This window comes from Lissotriton vulgaris, chromosome 10 (assembly GCF_964263255.1).
Source record: "Lissotriton vulgaris chromosome 10, aLisVul1.2, whole genome shotgun sequence".
Classification (NCBI taxonomy): Eukaryota; Metazoa; Chordata; class Amphibia; order Caudata; family Salamandridae; genus Lissotriton; species Lissotriton vulgaris.
This window is the reverse complement of record NC_141698.1, coordinates 218,370,195-218,383,304: the sequence shown is the minus strand read 5'-3', so window position 1 is coordinate 218,383,304 and position 13,110 is coordinate 218,370,195.

The window sequence follows — 13,110 nt, the reverse complement described above, 5'->3', positions numbered from 1 at the left end:
AAGCGCCAATCTCCCATTCTTAGGGCTATCAAGCAGCGCTTTAGATAAAGTGAAAATGTCGTGGAGAGGTAGGCTGCTGGGGTCAATCGATTGTAGGAATTAACTACCGCCCAGGAGTGACTACGTTTCGTGACAAGAGCTTTGTCTAACGCCAGAGATTTCAGTCTTACACATTTTTTGATTATATTTTTAAAAACAGTCTGACTGGGGTTAAGAGCCCAAAGATCAGCAACTAACATTTGATGGGTGTAATCATTCAGAAGGCGCCCAAATGTTCCCCCTGGATTAGTCTCGCTGATTTCTTTCCAGATTAGGGACTCTAGTGTACCTGCTTCGGCCTGTCTTAATTTATGACACAGCTTAAGGTAAGTACCCACGTTAGAAGCTTCATAGTTGGTTAATCCCAGTTCTAATCTAATCTGGGCCGGAGAAGCAGCGCTCGGTAAATGAAGTACCTTTTTGTAGATTTTGGTTGTGTGTTTGTTTAGGGCAGTATTCATTTTACCTTTAAAGGTCTCTATGCCATAAGAAAGTGTTGGCCCAATTTTTGCTCTAAGGACTTCTAGTAGAGGGGCAAGGGTTAAACCTGAGAGTTTCTTCGATAGCTTAGCCAAGGATACCACTGGGGCCGTAGTTTTAGCTGTGATCACACTACCTTGCTTTGAAAAACTGCCCCTTGCGTCCAGATGGACGCCTAAGTATTTGTATGATTGGCCAATCTAAAGATTTATTTTGTTAATTGACCAACCGCTGCCGCTGTAGTGTTTCTTACCAAAGGGGACTATCAGGGTTTTCTCCATGTTGATTTCTAATTGATTGCCAGTCGTATATTGCGATAGCGCAACAAGGAGCCTTTGTAACCCTACTCTAGTGAGGCTAAACAGGGCCAGGTCGTCAGCATATAAAAGATTGCATATTGCAGCACCTCCTATTTTGGGTGGATGACTATTTACCTTGTCTAGAATACTTGACAGGTCAGATATGAATAGGTTAAAGAGAAGAGGGGCCAGCACGCATCCCTGCTTGACACCGCGTGAAGTCATAATTTTTCGCGAGAGGTGCGAGCCGGACCCTAACTTCACTCGAACCCATGTGTCAGAGTAAAGCTGAATAATTGGGTTCAGTATGTTATTTGGAATACCCCACTGTGTCAGTTTTTTCCAGAGGGCCGCCCTAGGCACTCTATCAAACGCTGCTTTAAAATCGACAAAGCAGCAGAAGACCATCCTGTTTGTTGATAAAGCTTTGTCGATTATAGTGGAAATTGCAAGTAAATTTGTTGTAGTTCCTGAATTGGCAACAAACCCTGTCTGGTTCAGGGGGATCAGATCGTGGTCCTTTGCCCATTGCCTTAGATCCTCCAGGATAAGTCCTGCAAAATGTTTTGCCTCTATGTCCAGTAGGGCGATTAGTCTATAATTGTTAGGCATAGCACGTGATCCAGATTTATGAATGGGATGAATTATTGCGCCCCGCCATGAGTCCGGGATTGTCCGTGTTCTCAGGGTGTAGTTAAAGAGATTTAGTAACACCATGGACCAGAAAGGAATGTCCGATTTGAATAGCCTTTGTGGTAGGCCATTCGGGCCTGGTGCTCCATCTTGCCTCCCTTTTTTCACAGCTTTGGCAACTCGATCCTCGGTTAGTGCATATGCAGGGGTAAGTCCCTGGATTGTATCCAGGGAGATATTTTGTGATGCATCTTCCGCAATCCCGCAGCCCCTGGGTGATCTGATGCAATCCTGGTTGTTTTGTGCCTGAAAGTGATCTGTTAGAAATGTTGCCCATTCTGCTTCCTGTATGTTTGCAGAGCCAGAGTTTGTTAAGGGCAGGTTGGTGTGGTTAACAAGGGACCAGAATTTCCTTGAGTTTTTTTGCTTGCTTTCCCACACCAATTTTACCCAGTATTGATTTTCCTGAGCCTGTTTCTCTTGGGACACTGCCCTCCTGAATGCTTTTTGGGCGTGGTGGTATGTAGCGAGGAAGGCGCTGTTCCCCGGGAATTTTAAAGCCAACCTCAATGCGGAGTTCCTTGCTCTCTTTAGTGGTTTTAAGACAGCGGAGGTTGAGGCCCCTACTGGAGGTGGGCTGTTTAATCTCCGCGCGGTCGCAGGATATGAATTGATCAAATGTAGGCACAGCTGCGACCATTTCCATATCGGGTTGACCTCTTTATCAGGACTGCCTGTCATGAAGTCCTTACTTGCTTTTAAAACACTCAGACTGTTGGATTCATTCCATTTGAGGCGCTTAAGGTTTTCGGTGTGAATTCCCTCGTAGGTTATGGGAGCCACTTTATGGAGTTCCGGGTTTGTGGTGAAGGAAATGACCTGGGGCCTGTGGTCGCTTTCAGACCGTGGGTGGATGCAAAAACAGTTCAACTTAAACAGTAGTTCTGAGTTGCAGATAGTAAAGTCTAAATAAGACTCTTTTTTTCCATTTGACCAGGTCCAGTTTGGGGGTGAGTCGCTTGCTGTCCTTCCATTCACTACCAGGTATCCTGCGTTATAGAATCTCATCACGGAGAGTTCACCTAGTATGTTTGGGGCTTGCTTCGAAGGTTTGGATTGAGGCAACACCTCAAAGATGTTAGTCAGGTCCGGCCCTTCCATATCTGTTGCGTTCCCCTGAAATAGATTTGTATTGAAATCTCCCGTGATGATGCGATCTGAATTGGGATATTCAGTAGCGATGTCATTCATGATTTCGCACAATCGGACCAGATGGTCTTTTTTTGTGCGGGTGCTGGGATTAATGTACACGTTGACGAGGAGAATTGGGCGCTGCGGCCCCCAGGGGTTAAATTTGACCCCAAGTAACCAGTTTTCTTTGAGGTGAAGTTGATTAAGAGCACCTTTTAGGTTATTTGAGATGTATATGGACAAACCGCCTTTGGGGTGGCCAAATCGGTTGTCCCTGAGAGCTGGTTTCCAAAACTCGATGTATCCTTCTATGGGACTGCCCTCTGTCGCCCAAGTTTCCTGTAGGGCGATTGCTGTGTGTTTGCACAAGAAAGCCATAGTGTCTTCGTTTGAAGTTTTTTGATGAAGTCCACTGATATTCCATGAGCACAGTGAGAATGGAGGCCGTCCCTGCTTGGTGTCTCTTTTGTGCCATATGTCCGCCGCTGAGAGAGGTTTTCTAGAGGGGATGTGTGTTTCTACAGGTCTTTCCCCCGCTGGCGGTCAATTTAGTTGTTTTGATGACAGAATTGCCGGCAGCCACCCCCAGCTGTAGTTAGATTCTTCGTTGGCCCCGGTTTTCTCGGGCCCTTTTGGTTTGATGTCGGCCCCTGTAGCATTTTTTAGGACCGAATAGGGTCTCACGCATCCTGCTTTTTTGGATGTTAACAGGTGGCTGGGTGAAGACGGTCTTGCTAACAGGGAGGTGGGGTACCCGGGGGTGGAGTAAGGGTACACTCTAATTCCCCAGTTCCGCAGCGTCGACTTCTGTTCAAGAAAAGCTCCTACTCAACTGGTCGATGAAAAAGTCACCACAGTGACCTCAGATGGTTGATTACCTCGTGGGGAGAGGAATTCGATGGATTCAATGTTGTTCGAGGCCAGTCCAGCTAGACCTGGAATTCCTTCTGCTAGTTTTAACAGGTTAGATCTATTAAGAATGTCGTGCCGCCCTTTAGATTTATATTCGGGGGCCAATAGAATCTGATGGCACGGAGGCTCGTTATTGGTTGACTCCGGAGCACTTGCGGGTTTGGTGTTAAAGTTTTCGAGTGTCCTGTCTGGTTTGATTTCGTATAGCTGTGGTGACAGTCGTTGCGGAGCCCTCGTCGAGTGTAAACTATGACTGGTCGCAACTTTGGAGTCATTGCAGATGGTTTTAGAATAATTGATTCTTGACATTGCATTTTCTTTTCCCGGGGAAGTGAGAGCCATCCGTGGTCTGGAAGTTTCTGGTGTCATCTTGGGCCCAGTTGCACTTGCCGTGTCTGTGCTCTCCTTGATGGTATCTGTGTGGGCCCTGCCCTCAGTTGTTTCTGGGGCCATTGTTTGAAAGCTTAGGACCTTCGGACTACTCGCAGATTCTTGGGTACGTTTTTCCGGGGAGACTCCCTTGGCGGTAATTCTTTGCTCTGCGGCACTGTGTTTGACTGAGAGTTTTTTGTATTCGACTTTTTTGAAGATAGGGAAGAGTTCCTGGTGGGCCATGTTGGGGTTAGCCTTAAGTTTATTTCTGGCTTTGCGCTGGCGTTTACGCTCTCTTTTACTACGTGGTAGAACTGGCCCCGGGAATGACGCCATTATTGAATCACTTTGAGAAATGGGACTGTTTGTTTGAACAGGTTCAGGATGATCATGCCTGATAGTGGATCCAATTGATGACAAGGGGGGGCCGTTTTCTGCTGTCCGGTTTGACTTTGCTTGGGCGCTCTCAGTGCGACCATTCAGCTTCATTTGCCCAGTGGTTGTTCCTGTATTTGGAGCCTCACCTTCTTTTAAGTTTGTGTTCTGCTTAGCAGGAAACTCAGTGGGTTTAAAATGTTCTTGCTGTACGGGGGGTGGCAGTTTGGTAAACACGTTTCCTCCTCTCAGCGACTTTACTTCCCTTATGACTGTGGTTAGACATTCTGGGAGCAGAGAGAGAGAATCTATGATTGGGGAGCAACAGCAGATTGATTCGGCAGGCTTCGTGGAGGCTTGCGCTCGTAAGATTAAGGAATTAAGTTTATCTAATTTGCTATCAATCCCAGAGGTAAATAGTGCTAGGGTGTTTAGCAGGTCGACCTGTACCTCCAGTTTTATCGAATGGTAATTGAGTGCGTTAACTGTTTGCTGGAGGGTTTGTAAAAGTTGTGGCCAAGCTCCGGTCCCGGTGTTTTCTTCAATATTTTGTTTTTCTTTTGGGATCGGGCTGGACCTGGGTGAACTTTCAGATGTCTTAAAGAAAAGAGACAGGTCCGTTATAAACTGATCGTTCTGGGCAGGCAATGCTGGCTGGCTATGCGATGTATCCTTTGTGTGTCCAGATGGTGAAAATATCATGTACGGGGGGCTCAAAGCTGGTGGTAATGTTGTGGAAATTATTGTTTGTGGGGTTGAGGATTGTTGACTGCTATTGGAGTGCTCGGGGTTGTCTTGCCCGTGGATTTGTGCCGTCGTTATTTGGTGAGGGGGGGCCACAAGAGGCACGGTCGTGGACACTGTGTTAGATACAGTAGGTTTAGACGGCTGTACTTGGGCGTCTGATGGGCACATAGTGATCTCCAGCTGGGTTTGTAGCGCTTGACAGGGCCAGCGGTCCTCTGCTGGAGACACTGGAAACTTGTCCGATGGAAGGAGGTCAAGTTGAAAGTTTTTGCTGTTTTGGTCGTTACAGTTGGTCCCGAAAATATAAACCTCTGATGGCTCGATTGCGCTCGCAGTTTCAGGTGCCCAATGTTGCACCAGGGCCAGGTTGGGCGACCCAGGTTGCACCAAGTTAATCGAGCCTGGTTGCGCCAGGGGAGTAATATTCGTTGCCTCCAAAGGCTGCGCTCTTGGTTGGGGCGATTCCGCGGACTTAGATGACGTTTTTTTAAAGAAGTCCTGTATGCTTAGCGGTTTTTGTGTTGTTAAAATCTGGCTGGTGTTGACCAAGACCTCTGCGACGCCTGGTTCTGTTGCTCTCCTTCTTTTGGGCGCTGTGTACTTCCTCACTTTTCCTGATCTCATTGTTTCACAAGGGTCTGGGCTTGGGCTTGGGCTCTTCAGGTTGCTCTCAGTCTGACACCAGGGGTACTTTGATGCAGTTTGGTTACAGCGGCAGAATATCGAGGTGGTAGCTGCTGGCTTCTAGGTCTGTGTGCAAGTTGAGCAGCTGAATTAGTATATGGCAACCCCCCCGCTCGGGGGCCGACACTGGATGGAGAGCAAGGGGAGCTGCCCCAGGGCTGGTGAGCACCGTAACCCGCTGAGCGGCGAGCAGCGAGTAAGGGATAGCTAGGGGCGGTAAACGCTAGAAGGCTGGGGCACCCACGAGAGCAGGGGGTTAATAATTTCGACCCCTTGCAGTTAGTTAACGGAGTCCTTTGGCAGCTGTAGTAAGAGAGTAAAGTTGTAACTCAACGAGGTTACTCCTTGCCGAATCAACCACGTACCTGGCACAGACAGTTAGCCTGCCGCGTCCTGTGTTCCCTTTCAGGCTGTTGCCAGATCCAGGCGGTGGGTTGCTGCTCTTGAAGCCTCGGGTCTCAGCTCCGGTACCCCCGCCGGTTTTTGCTCCAGGCAGTGACCGGCAGTGACCACCACGCGACGGCTCGGCTATTCCTCGGCTATTCCTCGAGCAGGGACAGCTCAGCAGTGCCACCTGCTGGGGTAGTGGAGGTATTCGCGAAAAGATGCGGAAAAGTAGCAGGGCGGGTACCCGGTAAATCTCCGCCTGAAGTTACGGCGGTTTTTACGGCCAAGCACCGGTGCCCGACACCAGGGCTAGTCCGCCAACTCTGCACCCGGCAGCTCCGGTAACTCCGCAGTCTCTATCTGCTGCTCGCTCTCTCGTTCGCTCCTCACTGCTGCCGCCTCATTGCTCGCGTCACAGGGATGTCCACAGAGTATGGCTGACAAATCCCCTGCTGTTCTGCCTGTGCGTACAATCCGGGGCTCCTCTGATGTCTGGGGGGGCCCTGGGGCCGTAGGACAGAAGGACAGAGCGGGCGGTAGGAGGCGTCCTCGCTCCGTGCACCTCGCCCTACTCGCCCTCCTCTCAGTCTCACTCTCTGCTTCGGCAGTCGGCAACCGCAAAAAACAGGCTTGGAATCGTCTGTGAATTATTTACCAGATTTCCATTACTGAGTACTTGAGAGCAGGAGCAGCACCAGCCAGCCTCTTGGTCCGCATTGAGCCTAAAATCTTTTTAGAGGACAAGAAATTCCGGGTGGACTGGAGCTATGTAGTTAACAAGTGTACCATGGATTGGCTTGTCCTCATTATTAGTACGGCCAAGAGACTGAGCAAAGAACTTTTAAAAGAGATCCTTGAAATAGAGGAAGCAATCAAAGCTGACACCACAATTGTGGACACTAAAGAACACAATTAGCCAAGATCCAAAGTGACTTAAGAGAATATAACTGTTAACTTTGTTTTAAAGTAGTGACCACGATCCATAAAGTACAGACGGTATAAGATTAACCGCTGCCCCAACAGATATCATAATAGATGGGTAGGGATCTGAGGAGGAGATTCACCGTGTGAACAGGTTCTATGTTGTGTATGAGGTTATGAGTGGGGGATGATCAGTTCTCTACCCCTGTAGCTCCTTTGTGTATAAGGTCTATGAAATAGTAACCATTTATTCCCACAAGTCAGTACTCCATGTTTGCTATGCGGCTGCTAAAAAGCAACTTGTATAGTTGTGAACTAACCATTGGACTTTCTTATAGGTTGTTATTATTTCATTGTACTGTCTTTGTCTACTGTTAAGTGTTTTTATGTAATGCATTGTTTTCCTTCAGAGAGTACCCATGATCAAAGTAGAATTTTGAATTATTTAAAACTCGAGAAAGTCCCAAGTTTAAAAACTCCTTAAATAGTTTTCTAACTAGTCATGGAGTCACTGCTAGAACACATGCAAACTAGATTATCTGCACAAGCTAGGAAGCTAGAGAAACACTGTTATGAGTGGCACGCACATACCAATGCCTACTTATTCCCCTGGCAGAGGAGAGAAAATTCAGCTCCAACGTCATAGAACACACAAGAACACACATGCAGACCAGTTATGTAGGTCAAAAGAAGGCTAAACAAGAGGACCTAGTTGAAATTAGGCCTGGGTGTAGGACTATGCTACTCTCGCGTAGTTTGCGCAACTATGCGCTACGGTAATTGAAAGTAGCACAGAGCAAAACCGCGTAGCATAGCGTAGAGGGCATTTTTTGCTTGCTCGTGGTCCTCAATGTCAAGTTGGCGATCGAGCAAAATAACGTACCGGTGAGACTTTTTTCTCTTTCGCAATCAGCAACATCAAGTTGCTGATCGCAAGCTTGGGAAATAAACCTCCTGGCGAGATTCTCAATGTGGAGAGGCCAGGTTTCTCATTGCGAGTAGTCACGTATGTTCGTGACCGCTCGCAAAGAGACACTATCACTCTGCGTTGAGGAAGCTGCCTTTCGAGTACAAATCTACTCGAGCGGCAGTAAAAGACTGCTTGCACTGTGCAAGATGCGGTTTGCACTGATTGCACAGTGCGGACAAGCATCCGGCACTGTGCAATTAGTGCTAACCGCATTTTGCACAGTGCACTATGCAGTTCGCGTAGCTCCCCATAGCTTGTGTAGTGAGAAGTGCATTTCATGTAGCTACGCGTAGCGCTACTATGCAAACTACGCCCAGGGTTAGTTGAAATATGGGCCATCCTCGAAGTGGCCCCGTCTTGCAAAGTTGTCCTTGAACCCACAAGGAAGGCGTCTAAAACTCCCCACTATACACGGCTTGGAGGTGCTCCCTCTGATGTGTGCCATCCTAGCTGCCCATACGCTGGGTCACACCAATTCACCAGTCGAGGGGCGCCTGTGGGCTCTCCTACGGACAGCAATCCACAAGACCCAGGGTAGGAAAACTACCAGACCAAATAGTCCAGGTGGTGCTAGCCCCCTCCCACTCTGGGGCCAGTCTCCCCATTTTCAACTCCCCCATCCATCGGTCCTGGCCCGTCAAGCCCCGGAGGAACAAGGAGACATGCTCCAAACCACCCCACAGAATGCTCTACACTCTACTATTGTCATAAAATGGCTGACCGAAGCCGCATACAAATGTATCACAAGTAGAACAGAATAATCCCAGGACAGCCCCCACAGAATACCCATCCCGAAATCCAAGCCCAGAGCAACACAAATGCATCATACAATGAGCCTCAAGGAAATCAGGCAACAGCTGATTGGTCAAGCACATGGCAACAGTTGCAGCAGACAGAGAGCCAGCCCATCAAGGACTGGGGCCAAGGCAGGGAGGGGAGACTGTCTGGGGTGGCAATCTGATTGCACAATTGCAGAATGCAAACATGCAGTAAGTCCAAAACCACCTCACAACATGACGTATCCCCTTCAAACCCATTACAGATAAGTGTCCTTACCTACATGCGCAAAAAACTTTGGGGCTATAGTACACTATCTAGATTGGGAGTCCACACTAGAGTTCACCATCCAGGGGCCTGAGCCACCCTCTGTTGTTGATCCACCATTGCAGGGTTGGCTGGGCACGCCCCCTGGGGGGGGACAGTCTGACGAGGGGAGGGGCAGCCCCTGACTCATACATAAAACTGGCATCAAGGTACACTTGTCCAAATTCAACATTGGGTGAGCTATGTAGGTCTGAACAGCCACAGCCTAGAAACCCTGTCACAGGGATTCTACCAAATGGAGCCCACTATTAGTTCCAAAATGAGGCAGGCACTCCAGTGTTAGTAGCCAGGTTTCCCACACACCTAGGACAAGGATGTCCTCAAAATTCCAAAGCAAGCAACCACATGACACCCAGTCTGTGGGGAAAATTCAACAAAGCCATTACCATTACTTGCATTGGGCCGATCATGACGAGTACGAACCGTGCCCTCGACTCTCATCAAAAGCACAACAAACTAGCACAATTGCAGTCGCCCCCCTCCAGAGTCACAGAAGGGTCACAAATAACTCCGCAACTACCTCCAGTATACTACATTAGACGCAGCATCGCCCAAAAGCACAGGTAAACGTCCGACGGAACCTGCACAAAGAAGCCCAAATGTAGCTGAAAAAAACAGAACTTTCCAGAAAAAGGTCATAACCTAATCACCCAACTCTATTATGGAGAACCTTGTTGCATGTCAAGTGCACAAACCAGAGGGACATGCATGTGACAAAAGAAACATCACCATTACCCACAAAGCCCCTAAAAATCATTACACATTCATTTCCCTTTACATTGAACAGCACATGTGCAGGCCAAAAGGATACCCTGCACTGATATACGGATATACACACACATACATTTAAAAGGAAGCAGCCCAAAAAGTAAGGTACTCTCCCTTGCCATAGATGGGGGGAACCAAAGTACCCACAAAATATTCCCGAGGTAACCTTACCTCACCTTTCCCCAAAAGTACTGTCACCTTCTTCCAGTACCCCACTAAATATTTTTTCTCATAGTGCAGCTACAAAATATACCCCTAAAAAGGAGGCACAGGAATTTCCCAAAAACTGTATTACAATGTGTTTTTTTGCCGCTAACCTACAACCCACAGCTCTTATCCAAACAGGTGTGTAATTGAGCTGCATGTGCACCATTGTTACAGAGGCCGGCCACCCCTTCAGCTCAAGCTCCCAAAAAGACTTCAACGAGGCCCAATTGCTCAAGACCACAGAGTGCAAGCTGCCTTCATGGAAACTTTTTTGCAAACAGACTCGTTTTTTGCACTGCGCCAATCAAAGGCAACCCTAGGTCCCCAGATGACAACATCTCCCCTGGAGACCATCCCAAGACCTATGAATGTTTTCAAAGTTATGTATTTAAGTTTTTTTGTATACTCTCGGCCTAGCATGGTTGCTCCCACAATCCTCTGAAGCAAGAAATCCGACTAGTTTCATGGAGCCTACATGGACATTCTTGCAGCCCTTGTGTAAGGACTTCTCCGACGTCACTTACACTTACACAGAACTGAACGCTAGTATTCCTCACAAACTACACAGCGCACTTCTACCCAACATATCGTATCAGCACGTGACCACCCACACCACACACAGTTTGTGTTACATATGTTCACTGATACCCCACACCGTAGGCATAGACAGGCTTTACTTATCCCAAGAGATAGCCCCCGAAAAAGCAAAATGTCTCATCCACCTGTACCTATGTAGGACTAGGGCCAAGATACAACCCAGTAGAGTAGATACCCAAAGAGCAGTAGTAAACATCCCCCGATATGAGTCCAACCTCACAGCACTATACCATTTTACCGAACCTAATGCCATTCAAACCGAGCTAGACAAGATGCACAGAATGGGCACGATAGGGAAGGACACTGCTTGGACAAGAGACTTCAAAGAAAAACATTCTTTGAGGTAGCAGAACCACCGCACCAGCGCACTAATACGTCTGCTCCTGTCTCCGTCTGTGGTCCCAACTTGGCCCTTTACATATTTGGTGCAAATTTATTAATGACAAATGGACCCCTGATATGGAATTTTGTGCAGGGCCATTCACCTAGATGATGCTAGGGGAAATGAGTCCAATGGGAGTTAAAGACCAGCATAGATACCCCATGCCCAGAAATCTGGGATAGAAAGATAAATAGGTACACATTGTTGGAAGGGAATGGCCAAACTCTAACTGTATGAAAACTTATACTGTATTCTTTGTGTTTCCAAGGCAAAGGAACAATACTGCTCGGTACCAAAGAAAATTGTGACGCAATACTGCACATACCAGACTTGCAATGGGGTACCACAGCATTGATGTATTACTACAGGCAATGCAGAGAATCTGCATATGAACAGCTTGTCACCAGATGGCAGGGGCTCTGCACCCTCATGACCATACACACCCTAACCCTGCTCATCCCTGGAGAAGATCTGTCTGAGTTGTTCCAACATCCGCTACAGAAGAAAACAACTCTGTTGCATCAGGCGAAAAGAAGAAACACTGCTGACAATTTTGCCTGGGCTCAGTACAAGAACATTCTAGAAGAATTCAGACTGTTTTCCCACACTCAGGTGAACGCAAGAGGGTCTATATCTTTTTTCCCTATACAAACAAAAGCAAACTCCCGCTGGCTGCAGATAAACAGGTGAGAACTACTGAAAATGGTTACCAACACTGAGCTCGGCTTAAATGCAATCAGGGAAGAACTAAGGGTCAGATGTAACGACATTTGCATTTTGTGACTCGCAAATTGCGTCGCTTTGCGACACGCAATTTGTGACTGGCAAAATGCAATGTACAACAGTACACTGTTTGCAATTCCCAATGGGGTTGCAATTTGCATGCCTCATTTATTGAAAAAGCAGTCACAGACATGGTGGTCTGTTGACGTCAGCAGGCCACAATCCCTGTGACTGCTTTTTCAATAAAGCATTTTTTTTTTTAATGCAGCCATTTCCTTAAAGGTAAACGGGATAGGGCAGGCTGTGGTCCCTGGGATCACTGCCTGCTCTTAAAAAATATTTTCACACCCATTTACAAAGGGAAAGGGGTCCCCTGAGGACCCCTTCCCATTTGCAAATGGTTTGCCACCTACTTGAAGTAGATGGTAAACTGTGACTAATTTACGACCGCAAATGCGGTTGCAAAACAATAGTACATATCTTTTGGGCTCGCTATTAGGAAGGGATGGCCTTGGCATGCCCCTTCCTGATAGTGAGACGCAAACACTATTGTGCGAGTCTGTGACTCACAAAATAGCGTTAGTACATACCACCACTGTTTTTTGCAGTTGCAAAAGGGTTGAATACCCTTTTGTAACCACATAAAATGGTCGTCCATCTGGCCCTAAGAGCCATCCTCATCATGGTGATGCAACATAGGTATGTGTTGCACTTGATGACCACAATAGAGGGTGGGGTGTGTGCCAAGATTGATGTTTCCTGTTGCACATTAATTCCTGGCAATGCTCTTGAAAACATAACTTTCACTTTTGTCATGCAAGCGCTGCATTGTCTACAAGCTGCCATTAAGAAGGACGGAGGTGCTCCTGAGCAGGACTGGTTTCACAGTATTTTTATCTGGCTCCCCCTGTGGGTGATACAATTGTGCACATCATTTCTTTCGGATCTTCTTTTTGTACTACTGTTGTGAGGTTTCCTGCTGTAAAAACATAGGTCCAGATGTACGACCCGTTTTTGCATGCGCAAACAGGTTTGTGAACCTGTTTGTGCATGCAAAAACATCATGGGCCTTGTACAAAGCCTATTTAGCAAGCTGCAATTTATTTGCAACTCATTAAATAGGTTTTGCGACTCACTATTTGGAAGGGGCGTTCCTTTCCAAATTGGGGGTCTCAAATCCATGTACTAATGTTTTGCAACCACAATTGCGGCTTCAAAACACTCACAGTTACCACCTACTTCAAGTAGGTGGTAATGCATTCGGAAATGGGAAGGGAACCCCTTCCCCTTTGCAAATGCATGCATAAACATTTTTTAAG